The following is a 13,375-nucleotide window of genomic DNA, read 5'->3' as shown; positions in this document are numbered from 1 at the left end:
GGGTATTATCAGAGACCCAAAATGCCCCTGGCATCCTTTCTCCACTAAATTCCCAGAAGAAAACAGGACCCATCTACACCACCACTAAACCTCCAGTAAAAAATTATATGCTTCTACAAAACAGTAATATCAACACAACCACATCTGTCACTCCAGGAGGATTGCAGCCATCATTTAATCAGACTTCCCATATCGTTACCTGAAAGCCCCTTGATTTCAAGATTATAATTATTTATGGGGGGGTACATTTTTCCATTTCAAGGTAGGTTTCTGCCTTCCTTAGCACACATCTGTCTTTTCAAACCAAGACAATAGACATTACAGAGCAGAAGAAATTGCTGTATCTGTAGGGTTGATATAGAAGGTAAAATAACTCAATATTTAACTTAGATGACTGCTTGCCATATTTTCATTACTGTCCATGGTTAGAGATGAGATAATAATTAGAGAAAGTGCAGTAATTTACAAAAGAAGGGTGCATATGTTTGGTTTTTTCTGCAATGCAGTAGTGTCTAAACCACAAATAAATCGAGGCTTTGCACTATACAGGGGAAAAATGAAGACACCAATGTCTTTTGTTTTGGAATTAATTTTATTTGATGATTCAAAGCTGGAGATCTTTTACAGGATTCATGGAAAATTTTAGCATTGAATTGGTGTTCAGCATTAAGAGTGGATTCTGGCAATGTAATGGAAGAAGTAAATCTGTAATTAATAGAGTTTCTGAAGAAACTGAATATGCGTTCACTGTATATATTCCTGGTAATTTATTTCCTATTCTTTTTAGGGCTGCCATTTTTTAATTGTAAGTAACTCTGATTTTGGCAGCAATAGCTGCTGCAAACACTTCTGCAGGTTGTATACCCAGCCTTACAAGCTACTCGGGCTTCTTGCAGTGCCATTGAAGAGTGTGTCTGAGCTCCAGTCTTCTTGTGTAAGAGTATCTCAAATCCAGTGCTTCTTTTGTCACAGGGGGTTATCATATCAAGCTTAATTGTAAAGATAGTGGATAAGAAGGAGAATTTCTGGTTTTAATACAGAACCAGGAAATAAATGCTATTCACTGTTTAAATGTACTATTAATAAATTCCCATTTCTCTCTCTCTAAAAAAAAAGAAAAAAAAAAGATATTTATACAAACTTTAAGACACTTTAAAGGTGCGTACTTAAGCAAAGCCTTATCAAAGTAAAAATTTTTTCCCTTCATCTAAGATCAGATATACTGATCTTGCATTACACTATTATTAATTATAAGTAGTGTAGATCCATATTTTTCCTGGTAGTCTCATTATCAGGTATCAGTATAATCAAGCAGAATAGAAGAGAATGACTTTTTAAATAATGACCTGGAATGTCTGGAAAGACTGGCTCTATTTAGCATGCTGAGAACAAGGCTAGTTCACACCAACAATATAGCTCCTCTTTTCCCAGTTACAAAATATGTTCATTATTTAGGAGTGCTCCTGATCCAAAGCAATTTCTTATCATGCCCTTGAGATCTGCATATCAAGCACTGGGACCTGTATCACAGAATCCCTGTAGCTAGAAAGACCTCCAGCATCATCAAATCCTACTGTATGTAAAAGTGTAACAATGGTAGAGCACAAATCTCCTCATCATGTACCCGTGTCCTTGAGCTTTCTTTGGCAGCCCCAGCTGCCTCACAAGCTGGAGGCCTCTTCTCTCTGAACAGCATTAACAGCAGGAGCTGCAGCAGGGACTTCATCTTTTCCTGTACCCACCTGCTGAGCCTCTGCTCCCTGCCTTTGCTGCAGCTTTTCCTCCCACATGTACAACCGGTAACACAGTGGAATAAAATCAATATTTGGGATCTAAAGTCGAAAAAATTTTTGGACAAGTGGAAACAAAGCAAATGAATATCTCTTCCTCTTCAAGATAGTTTAAGATACACTTTATAAGGCAGCAAAAGCTCTTTGTTTCATCATTATATGCAATGAAGTAGTTGTTACTTAAATTGAAGCTCAGTTAACTATCTCTCTTTGTATGTATAGAGATAAATATATCTTCATCTAAGATCAGATATCCTGATCTTGCATCACAGCAATCTTAATAATAAGTATTTTATATAAGATCCATATTTTTCCTGGTAGCCTCAATAATTAGTGTATCAGCATATTCAAGCAGAATAGAAGAGGATAGTTTTTAAATCGTGACATGGAATGTCTAGAATCGTACATATCACATGTGTGTACCTATCAATACACACATATTGGGTGAGTCCTTGTTCATCCCTTATTTATAGTCCTGTTTAAATAAAACCATGGTTAACAGGATCCTGGTATTTCCAAGGATTTTAGGAAGGTTTTTTGTTCATATCTTCTGTATGCTGGCTCTCTATAGGAAAAAAGAATGCTTGAAATTTCACGTTGTGGTAATAAAAACAAAATATGTTATGAAATACCAAGTTTGTTTGTTCACAGGTATTTTTTGTAGTTTCATGGTCACCTGCTTGGTAAACAGCTAGATGTAGAGCTGAAGGAGCTCCTGCACAGAGACAGTATTCCTCTGCATAATATTCAGAATAATGATTTTTAGAGAAAAAATAGATTAAGCTGAATGGATCAATGCATTTGTGACCTAATCTCACATTGGTTGCATAAATTCTAAAGAAAATCTTTTGAAAATTTAAAAACCACAGCAATTATTACCTCTAGATGTAATTTTTTAGACAGAGTATTTCTTTATATTTAGATACTTATTCTTTATATTTAGATATTTGTCTTTATTTAGACAGAATATTTTAAAAGCTCTGTGCTTTAGGCAGCCGTCATCTTTTCTGTTGTATGAAGGACTGAAGTTTGCATCTACACCAAGAATTCCCTGCTGCTGAGATCTACTTTTTCATGTCATGTTTTTAGGCCACAATCAACCTTAGTTCTTAGTTTCAAGTATACTCTTTTATTTACATTTCCCTTCTACATGTCTTTTCTTGCTGTTTTCCCCTGTAGCTTCCTTAATTTGATCTGCTCTTTTGCTTACAGGATTGTGCTTGTGTACATGGTCTGTTTTAGCCAAAAGGGCATTGGGATAACCAAGACTGTTTGTTTCTTCTCATTCTTACCTCTTTGTTATTATTATTATCATCTTGTGATGGAGCAGGGCTGCTTACTTTCCTATAAAGCAGCTCAGATTGGTGAGACCAATATTTTGGTCTCAATACTAATATTTTGTGACTGAGCAGGGTTTTGGTGCTTCTGTACAGTCACAGAGTGAAAGAAAATACTTCATTACCTCATGGCCTCAGAATTTATTGCAAATTTGCTTTATTGTGCTGATATACCTATATCTGAAGGCTTCCTTTCTTGAATGTGTAAATCATTAACAGAACTCTGTATGGGGTCAGTAGTCAGCTTATGGTCTAAGCAAATAGTTCTTACTTTTATCTAGGGCACATGGTTACAGTAAATCATAAAGCTGTTGAAGGTTCAAATTCAGCAATGACTCCTCTCTAGTTGCAAAAATTACACCTGAAATTTTGTACTTTATGCACACAGTAATGGTTCAAAATATAAAGACTTCTTTTCATTACAGAAAAATCCAGCTAATGGAAACAGCTCCTGCATAGAATCTGCTTAAACTGAGCTTCTTTTCCTGTTTCTCCCTTTTCTCTGGCAGCCAGTGCACTCAGGCCCTTTATTTCTTTGAAGAGCATTTAAGCACCTTGTCCTCACCCTTGAGATCTATTCAGCCCTCTGCATTTACTGACAAACCCCATCCCTAACCTGTGCTCCACTCTTGTGCTATCCGGTGTCAAGATCTGGTGTTACTGTTCTTTCCATCTAATACATTTAGGTCAACATAAACTTTGTCTTTCACTTCTTTCCACAGCAAAAAAAAAACCATTTAAGGGACAAGTTAATACTTCATCTTGCTGGGAAAGGCAGTGAAGGCTTACACTTGTAATCTGAATTTTGTGATACTCAGGTTTATTTCTTTTGTAGAGGTTTTTGTGAAACACTCAGTGTCATCGTTGCTGGCTTCCAAGAATACTTTCATCAATACCTCTTTCTTCCAGAAGTTCTTACAAACTCCTTCTTAGTTTGCGATTTTCTACTTGATCCTTCTCAGCTCGCAAGGTGTTAGCTATAGGAATGCATCTCAACCTGAAAAATAAACTGTAAAAATGCAATGTTACTCAAATTGTTTTTGTTAGAAGCTCATTTAAGAATAGTATGCTGTACAAAAACAGTTTGCATGAGTTCACTCTAATCCTGAAAAACCTAACTGTACATCATCCTAAAAACAGACTGTAAAAGGTGGTAAAAATGTTTTTTAAAGGGAAGATTATGTTTTTACTTCATCTTTCTTTTTTTTAAAGCTGGAAAAAATAAAACAGTATTCAAATTTTTAAAAATGCATATAGTCATAAAGCTGTGATAGTGAAATAAAACCTTCCAAGTTTTATTTTCAGCTGTATTCAATGTATTTCACTCACTGTGCCATCATAGAATATGGAAATTATGTTAATTTCTGTATAGTTGATGAGAGAAGTTGTGAAGCTTTTGTGAAATTTGGCAGGAAAAATTGTAAGCTGTATTGACTTTTTTTATTTTGTTATTGGAATTACCTCCATGGATTTGAAATCGGCTGTTTACTAAAAGAGGTGTACAATTTCCCCACTTTTTTGTATAAAAGGTTCCTTATTTATCTGAATAAGAGGAAGCATCTGAAAAATTAGGCCAGCTGATGCAATAAGTGCCTTTTCAGAAAATATTGCATAGGAAAAGGCAACTAGGGAATAGAAAGAATAAATACATAGTTACTGACATTCAGAAATAGGGACGGTAGATACTTCAAGAAAGGAATCCCAAGAGATCTTACTGGTCTATTCATTGTGGTGAAGGAGACACTCTAAGAATTTTCTTTCAGGTTTTCATTTCAGTTGTTTATACACAAACATAGAGAGATTAATATTTTTATCTTCAAATCAGTTTAATCACTAAAGGTCCTACTGGACCTCTGCTGTATTATAATACTAGAAATTTTCTATGCCTGTTTCCAGAGTTATTGCATATAAACAGCATGGTTTTATTTAAAATGAAGATGTTACATTTCCCATGATCTAAAATACATTCTGAGTCAGAGTGGCACTTGTTTAGTTTTCCCAAGTATTCCCTAGGTGGTTATATATTCATGTTGTGTGAGAGGGCATTGCACTCCCCATACAAGCACAAAAACAACATCAGTGGAACTTGCAAGGCTTATGCCTTGCATTACCAAAAACAAAAACAAAAAAACAAAAAGGCAGGAAAGCATGTGAGAATTTCAAAACCTTACCTTATTTTCTGTTTCTGAGTAAGGGCAAGGTGATGTTTTTTTCTCTACACATCAATCTTAATTGTATCCGTCCTTGAGGAAGTAACGTCAGCCTCTCACCACAGTGAAGAGAATTACGGATGTGCTCCCAGGGCCTTGGGGAGGCATCTCCAGCCTTAGGGGCTAAGAACAATGAAGTGATAATTTGTTATTGATATAGCTGCATTCATTTCAATAGCTGTAAACCTGGACAGCTGTTGTCAGTGATGTTATTGAACAGGCAAACAGACTTTTTCTAACAGGCCAGGAGGCCATGTGGCACCTCCTCTAACAGGAGACAGAGACATTAACAGGGACACACTAGAGCTGGGAACATGCAGCTCTAATGAAAACGACAGAGGAAAATGCATTGCTACTTACCTTTTTTATCTGTAATGACAGGCAGCTGCATTAGGCCAAGCTCTTTCTAGCATGCCAATTTCAGAATTACTCTTTCCCCAAGCGCAAAATATTCTTGAACTATTTCTTCTGCACACAGAATATGAAAAGGTTTTACTGAATATCTTAGCAGTGGGTTCTTGGGGTTTTTTTAGCTGCTTGCACTTGCACAGTTTTTGGAACGTTCATCCCAAACTGGCTGGGGAAGGCTGATATTACACCAGTCAAAACATGTAATCCTTTCCTGAGCCTGTAGTAAAATCCCTGATTTAAAGGCTGTTTCATTATCAGCCATTTGTCCTGAGTGTGTGAAAGCCCACAAGCTGGCTCGCAGTCTTTGCTGAACCCCTCTGTTTTATCTGCCCTACTGAGACCAGCTGGTTTATTTGCAACAAAGTGGATTTCTAACTGCATCTGTACACAGACAATATGAATAGAGGGAAGTTGAAATACACAGTATAACAAGGCAAATAATTTAGTGTTAATATATGACTTGGTAATTGTCTCACACAGAAATAATTGTTTTTAGTATTTTGGTGGGGTTTTAGATCTGTTTGATGTCCTAGCTGACAATTCTACAGAAGCTGATGAAATTTTTTTCATTTAATAAAACTTATTCTAGAAAAATTAAACAAAATTATCTCTTCAAGTGAAGACTGTTTTGAAGAAACAGCAGTAGCTCATTAGAATTAATTTTCATGATCTACTTCAATTTTGTTTCCTTTTATAGAAATATTCATGTATTCATAATATTCATATTAGATTGGTGCTGGTATACCATTTTTCATGTAGGTCAAGTGCTTTTTTCTTGTTTTCCTAGATTGTTCACACTTAGCCAAATGTGACTGAAGGAGCTGTCCTTTTCATTTCACACTTTTCATTTACTTCCAAAATGGAAAAAGGGCAACAAACATCATAGAATTAATACACAATTACTGCATCAGAAAGACAGCCTAAAATTCAGAAGAGTGCTCCAAGAAAGTAAAGAGTTTGGATTACAGCCAGACAGTGACAATGGGATGGTAGAACTATAAACAGAAAGGAAAAATACAGGCCTCCATTTTGATGGCAATAGTCCAGTACCTGCAGGAAAGTCACTGGGGGGATGAGGGCAGGCTCCACATGGTAGGAGGACAACAGACAACAGGTGATACTGAAACAAGAAAGGTTCTCACTTGTATCGGGTACTGCTTGTTCACCCTAAGGACAGTCAGGCAGTGGAACATGCTACCTCAGAGTCCTTGTGCTGTACCCATCCTTTGAGATTTTTATGCTGTGAGTAGATAAACCCAGAGCAATAGGTTCTGGTCTCATGGGTGCGTGCTTTCAGCAGAGGATGAATTAGAGATCCTCCAGTATGAATTATTCTTTAGTTCTGTGGGTTTGTGTTGTTCTGATAAATCTTAATAGGTCCCATGAAATTTGGGTCACACTGCTGGGTCTTTCTGCTGCTTTTGTTTTCAATTTTTAGTGCATTTTTTTACACTCCGCTTCCATATTGACACAGTCTTTTTCTGCATTCAGCATTTCCTGAATTAAATTATTCCTCTGTGCATGTCCCACACAGTTACCTCTGCTTTTTTAATCCTTCATTAGCAGGGCTTTCAGTAAGAAGTAGCACGTGTTTAGCTGATCTTTTCAGTCTTGGCAATAAGATTTACCTGTCATATCTAACTTAGTGTAATTCAACACATGCAGGAGAATATATGGATGTCACCCTTCTTAACCTTGCAGGTTTGTTTACTCAAACATTTAAACTGCAAATGTTCACAGGATTTTATGGAGCTCTAAACAAACATGCACTTGGTTTTCCACATTCCACACAAAACAGCTGTTGTAAGTCTAAAGTTAAGGTCACCTAGCTTTTTTGGCTTTCTTACCTGTGTTCAGACAAACAGTATTGATTGCTCTTCAAGAACATTTTCAGAACATGTTTTTAGGACATTTATTTTGAAAATAAAGTTAAACAAATTAGTTAGACTTCTGCTAGTCTAATTTGACAGAAATAGCTGGCTAATTTCAGGATGGCAACATCTCAAGTCCTTATATGCAAACTTTCAGTGTTTAATATACAACTTGTGAAATATCAGTTAATTGCCAAGTATTTGATTTTGGTCTAAAAAAATTGCAGTGGTAAGTAATTTAGTCCTTTTTCCCCTGCCACAGTCTTTCTTCTCTTAGCCTCCTCTCCCTTCCGTATGCTCACATGCACAGACACACACAACAAAGGACAGTTTTCCTTTTACCTTTGTCTTCCACAAATCTACTACAGCATGTCCTCTCCTTTCTCTGCAGGGGTCTTTTCTTGAGCTTCCTTCATTCTCCCTTCACATCTTATTCTGCATTTATCTGAATAGACAATTCCGTCTGTCATCTCTGTAGTGATTGCCAAAGAATCTACAACTCCAGACCTTTCCTTCTGACTTTTATCCAAATAAAACTACTGGCCTGTCCCTTTGACATTTCTTTGTGAATTTGTCACCAGCAGAGCAAGCTAGACAAGGCTCAAAGACAATTCCTAATCAGTCACGCAAATCACTTTGTTTGTCATGTTCTTCCTTAACTTCTGTAGCAGACTCAACCATCCTGCCAATTAAGCAGCAGGTAATTTTCCACATCTGCATTCAGATCCAGGCTATCTTGCAGATTCTTGTGCATTACTATTCTAAAGTATTGTGTTTCCTTCCTTCCTTCAGATCTCTTCATGTATTTTACATTAAGCTGCCATTAAAATAAAGAGAAAATTTGAGCAAGGATCAAGCAACCCTCATTCCTTCCCATCCAAGTACCTTAAGGATGAACCTCTAGTTAGTCTGTCCTGGTTATATTTTTTGCTGTCACTTTAACTCTTCCATTCTCAGCCAGAATGGAAAAAAGAGGACTAGAAAACAATTCTAGCCCAGCTTACTGCACGCCATAAGATATTTGGGACTGATTTTCCTAGAATGAGATAATAATTTAACTTACACCTCCTGGTTTGTTGGCAAATGACCAAACAAGTCCATTCTTACCCAAGTGAGACAGTAATTGGTAGTCCACATGTTCTTTAAAAAGCCTATGCCCTCTTTGCTCAGGTGGCAACCCATAAAAAAAGGACTGCATTGTCAGAGTGAACAGAAACACTGTTACAGACTTACCAGAAAAAAGTTAATAAAGGACGTCAGGAAGAAGGAAGCTAGTGTTAGAGTGGCAAGGTGAAATAACTTCTTAGAAAATCAGGCTTTTTTAGTTCCACTGCATGGAAAAACATGTTTTTTCTTCCAGGCTGGTCTCAGCTTTAATCATGTGTTATTGACACGTTTCAGAACTTAACTTCTGTTGAGTCAGTATTGCAAAACTGTTACTAAGAGAGCTTTTGTTCTCACAAAATTACAGACTTACTGTATTCAAGGGCACAAAGTGTTATCAGTGGCCAAGTATTCAGTGCAGCTGAGGGTGTAAGGGATAAGCAATGTCCCAAGCCACTCATCATACCCTGACACCATCAACAAAGGTTAATACCACTGTGTAGAATGGAATTATTTGGAAACAATTTTGTTTCATACCAGCTGTCTGTGATTCAAACCTCATCTCCTGGCTTGAGAAGAGGGATGGTACATTAATCATTACAACAACCAGGATGAGTATTTTCTTCCTCTGTGCTGCCATGGTAGAGCTGGCAGAGAGCCCATTTCCTCAATTCACAATGTCCTTATTGGTTTTGTGTGCGAAGGGCTTTGTAGCAGGGGATGACAGGGGTGGCTTCTGTGAGAAGCTGCCAGAAGCGTCTCCCACATCCAACAGAACAAATGCTGGACAGATCCAAGATGGACCCACCACTGGCCAAGGCTGAGCCCACCAGTGGCAGCACTTCTGGGATGAAAACTGCTGCACACCCACAGAAGGGAGAGAGGAATGTGTGAGAGAAGCAGCTCTGCAGACACAAGGTCAGTGAAGGAGCAGGGGCAAGAGCTGCTCCAGGTACCAGAGCACAGATTCCCCTGCAGCCTGAGGTGCAGCCCATGGGGAGGCAGCTGTGCCCAGCAGTCCCTGGAGGTCCAGGTGGGAGCAGAGATCCACCTGCAGCCCTGGAGGAGTCCACACCAGAGCAGGGGATGCCCAAAGGAGGCTGTGATCCCATGGGAAGCCCGTGCTGGAGCAGGCTCCTGGCAGGACCTGTAGCCCATGGAGAGAGCAGCCCAGACTGGAGCAGGTTTGCTGGCAGGACTTGTGACCCCACCATGGCCCCACAGTGGAGCAGCCTGTTCCTGAGGGACTGCACCCTGTGGAGGGGACTGGTGCTGAAGCAGTTCATGAAGAACTGCAGCCCATGGAAAAGAGTAATGTTGAGTAGGAGAAGTTTGTGGAGGACTGTCTCCTATGGGAGAGACCCCATGGGAGAAGGGGAACACTGTGAGGAGTCCTTCCTGTGTGATGAGCACTCCACAACCCCCACTCCCCATTTGCCTACCCTGGTGGTGGGAGAAAAGTAGAGAAATTGAGAGTGAAGCTGAGCCTGAGTAGAAGGGAGGGGCTGGGATACAGTGCTTTAAGCTTTACTTTTTTTTCTCATTACCTTAGTCTGAATTGATTGGTAATATATTAAACTCATTTCCCTAAGCTGAATCTATTTTGCCTGTGGCAGTAATTGGTGAGTGATCTCTTCCTGATTTCTCTGACCCAGGAGCCTTTGTTTTCTCTCCCCTGACCAGCTGGGCTGCCAGAGTGGCAGAGCAGCTCTGGTGGGCACCGACATCCAGTCAGGGCCAGCCCACCACAGTCAGGTGCTCCCCCCAGATGTCATAACCATTTTTTGATCATAAAAGCAGGGGGCTTTGCTGGGTTTTAGTACCAAACATAGTTGTGCAACTTAAGCTGCAGGAAAAAAGAGACCTGCATATTTTGTAGATGTTATAAAGGACAAAGGCTCACGTTCCCCAGCAACAAGATGTGTGCTGTCAATCTAGGATTTTTATAAAATTATTATGATTATGACATTTTGGGATATAGTTTCACTGCAATCAGTGAAAATGACCTTCAAATAGAAATGCCAAGTAAGTAGTTCTCATTAGGGGTTACCAACCTGAATGCTAATGGAGAGAGAGAAAAAAATATCAAGAAATGACAAAGCTTTTATTTTCCATGCAGTTAGCCAAACATAAACAGATGAACTTTCTGAAGAATGACAGTTTGTTCCCAGGTTGAGAATTTATATGACTTATTTAATGGTTTGGCTGTAAAGTCAAAAATAAAGTGGTTTGTAAAGGAATTCAGTCATTGGCTGATGCCTTTGTTATGAGCAGATTTCCTCTAAAAAAAGGAATCCGATTTTGACTAATGGAAAAAGTTCATATAAAATAAAATAGAGATTCAGGATTAGAACCAGAATTTTATGATCCTCTGTGCCAGTACTTATACATATATACCAGTGGAAAATGAGCATTGCAGAGCTCTAAAACAAAGTTCTTCTCAGAGCTGGCTTCATTTTCTCTCTGTTTCTCACACAATGGAATTAGTTGTATATTTCAGCTTTATTTTTCAAGGGCTGTCCCGAAGGGTTAGACAGCCTCAGGCTAAAGCACCTGGAGTTCTCTCTGGAGCTCCCTAGTAGGAAAAAACATGGGCATACTACAGTAAATGCAGAAAAAGACGTCTAAGATAATAAAGAGATGGAATTGTTCTACCAGGAAAACAACTTTCAGGGGAACTTCATCAATGGGTGAATGGGGAAGTGGAGTAGATTAAGCCAGGCTTTTCCCAGTGGCATCCAGGGAAAGGACAAGAAACAGCATGAACAGTAGTACAGGAAAATGCACTTAAAAATAAGAATTTTATTATTTTATTAACTATTATTTATTAACTATTATTTTATTAACTATTGTGAGGGCAGTCAAATGGGGGTAAGTCTGTCTAGAGAGGTTGTGGAATTTCTGTCCTTGGAGGTATTCAAATCCCAAATGGACATGATGCTGAGCAAACTGCTCCAGCTGACCCTGCTTTGAGCACTGCAGGGGACTGGACATTTTCCAAAGGTCTTCTAACTTCATCCATTCTGTGATTCCTTGAAATGTTTGCTAAAATTTCTGCCACTTGGACTTTTTCTTTTTTATTTACTTACAACAAAATCACTACTACTAATAATTCATCTCATGAATAATCCATTCAATCAAAGTATCTTGGAAACATTAATTTAAGTCAACTTGGAAACTATTAGTGCAGTTTAAAAGACACACATCTCAGTGAGATTCCCACCCATTTTGCAGATGAACAAGATGTCAGAGACTCTGCTACTGGAAGGGATGGGAGTAAAACCATGGAACTGAGTTCTAATTCTCCCTCTTCATCAGCAGAACATACATGTGCTTTCTGATACTCACTTCTGTCTTCTCAAACTCTAGGATGGTATCTGGAAGACTTGATGTCCACCACAATAGTCTGCTCTATTTTTTTTCCTCCTCTTATATGGAGTTTTGTGCTCCAAAACTCAGGCTTTCACAGTGGAGACTACAAATAATGCCAGGTCTTACGCACGCAGCAGCAGCAGCAGCAGCAGTCTAAACTGAGACTCTAGTTTTGAAGGTCTTGAACCAGTGAAGGTTCCTACCAATTTCACTTGTGGACACCGTGGAGAATTGCATCTCATTTTAATGTTTGCTGTCTGTATTTCTGCACTGGTTTTTAACATAGTTATTGATATTATTGGTGCAGCAGTGCATTCTGCTGGTGGTTTGCTTCTCTATTTGATGCATATACCCCATAATCTGTAGTATTTGCCCTGTCATGGTATGAAAAGAAAAAATTACTTCCCATCAATTTTAGTTTCTATTAAAGAATTGATTGTGTATATTTAATGCACTAAGTAGCAAAAATGCATTAATTCAGTGACATAAAACTGATTCAATGTTCAAGTGTATACTAGTGAATTTAATTCCATAGAAAAACAGATGCTGAGAGCCTGTTACTAAGGCTTCAGATTCCTGGAGAGTAAAGGGTCATACTTTGTATAGCAGTGTGGTTGTTACTGTGTACTTGTTGACTTGGAAATTTTCTGTTTGTCTATACTGTTGTGTACACGTAATTGTGAAACTCCTCTGGGTATACACAGGTTAAAAAAGTAAGGACTCTTGCTCAAGCTAGTGGTTTTGAGACCTAAAAGAGTCTGTGACCTTTACCTTTCATATGGATCTATGCATATGTCAGTGTTTTCAAGCACCTGTTTCACTTTTCAAGGAATGAAATTTGTTTATATTATTACAGAGCTGATCAGTAAGAATGGGAAGCTGAAATAATGGAGCAGATTTTGAAATGCTGGGTGCATCAACAACTTGCAGAACCATGGTTCTTTCTCACCTCTGGAGGAGGAAATGTTATAGAAATCTCTGCTGGAAGCACTGTCCCCTTGATTTCTTTTTCATATCAAAGACCAAGTGGGCTATGAGCAGTGGCTAAATGTTGCCATGTTTATCTAACCTTCCAAAGCTGGGATCTATCTCTTAATCTGGATAGAGTAACACATCATTCTGACTGCACTTACAGCTTTCTCAAAGGGCATTAACATATCCATACATGTTATGTATGGTTAGTGCTGAGTGTTCAGATCTGTATGTCTGTGACTGACCCTCAGTCTGCATGATTTTGTGCAATCTGTGCATCCTGAGTTCATTCACACTGTGGTCCAGAA

The 13,375-nt window shown here is 38.5% G+C and overlaps 1 protein-coding gene and 1 long non-coding RNA gene across 10 annotated transcripts in view; one reads left to right on the top strand and one right to left on the bottom strand.

The window, feature by feature from the left end:
* The window catches only part of PRLR (prolactin receptor), a 154,392-nt gene that overhangs the window by 105,331 nt on the left and 35,686 nt on the right, over nucleotides 1–13,375 (top strand). The gene's annotated exons all lie outside the window — the stretch shown is intronic.
* Nucleotides 606–9,001, bottom strand: LOC107216258. 2 transcript variants are annotated; one of them, XR_001525442.2, is made up of 3 exons: nucleotides 5,698–9,001; nucleotides 5,299–5,460; nucleotides 606–4,136 (listed from the first exon to the last, which is right to left on the bottom strand). It is a non-coding gene; the product is annotated as an uncharacterized LOC107216258 (long non-coding RNA). The 2 variants fall into 2 exon arrangements; XR_001525445.2 differs by having other exon boundaries at nucleotides 8,853–9,001.

Source organism: Parus major, chromosome Z (genome assembly GCF_001522545.3).
Source record: "Parus major isolate Abel chromosome Z, Parus_major1.1, whole genome shotgun sequence".
Lineage (NCBI taxonomy): Eukaryota > Metazoa > Chordata > Aves > Passeriformes > Paridae > Parus > Parus major.
This window is presented reverse-complemented; position numbering and strand designations above follow the sequence as displayed.